The sequence below is a fragment of the Etheostoma cragini genome, chromosome 12, assembly GCF_013103735.1.
Source record: "Etheostoma cragini isolate CJK2018 chromosome 12, CSU_Ecrag_1.0, whole genome shotgun sequence".
NCBI lineage: Eukaryota > Metazoa > Chordata > Actinopteri > Perciformes > Percidae > Etheostoma > Etheostoma cragini.
This window is the reverse complement of record NC_048418.1, coordinates 1100023-1101110: the sequence shown is the minus strand read 5'-3', so window position 1 is coordinate 1101110 and position 1088 is coordinate 1100023.

Below are 1088 nucleotides of genomic sequence, written 5' to 3'. Positions count from 1 at the left end.
TCGTCTTCATGTCGTCCTCATGTCGTCCTCATGTCGTCTTCATGTTGTCCTCATGTCGTCCTCATGTCGTCCTCATGTCGTCTTCATGTCGTCTTCATGTCGTCCTCATGTCGTCTTCATGTCATCCTCATGTCGTCCTCATGTCGTCCTCATGTCGTCCTCATGTCGTCCTCATGTCGTCTTCATGTCGTCCTCATGTCGTCCTCATGTTGTCCTCATGTCGTCCTCATGTTGTCCTCATGTCGTCTTCATGTTGTCCTCATGTCGTCCTCATGTCGTCCTCATGTCGTCTTCATGTCGTCCTCATGTTGTCCTCATGTCGTCATCATGTTGTCCTCATGTTGTCTTCATGTCGTCCTCATGTCGTCTTCATGTTGTCCTATATCAATGTTCTTTTTAATTCCCCAAAATAACATGATTGATTCCACCCAACGCTCTTTGCCAAGTACAAATCTCTACTTTCATTAATTTTGGGGCGTCTTATTAAATTTTATAGCATTGTAAAACAAATTGAAGTGTTTTTGAAATAGTGTTGAGTAAAAGTTGACATATTCCTGTCTGTGATTATCATCAACATCCATTCCTTTAATCTTACTCTCAATAATTTCTAATTTCTGCTTTTCTAACTCAAACATTAGGTCTAATTTCCTATAAATGAGGTTTATTGACCATAAATTCAAAAAATAACTGTAAAACTAAAGTTAATAAGTTAGTGTTACATTTTGTTCGAAATGTGAAAAAGGGACAAAAACATAAGAAAAAGTTAAAAACATTGATTAGAAGCCTCAACAAAAGTGTTGATTTTGAATTTTGAATGTCAACCATGAAACAATATTATAGCTTTTTTGGATATTTTTGTCACTTTTCCAGTGTTCTGGGTGTTGTTTTTGATGGTTTAACCAAAGTTATTTGATAAATATCTATCTATCTATGACAGCTTAGTGAGAAAGGGGAGACATGCAGGAAATTTTCACAGGTCGGATTCAAACCCTGGACCTCTGCATCAAGGTCTGGAGATCAGATATAATGCAGCTTTAAGGAGTCTCCCCCTGCTGGAGATCAGATATAATGCAGCTTTAAGGAGTCTC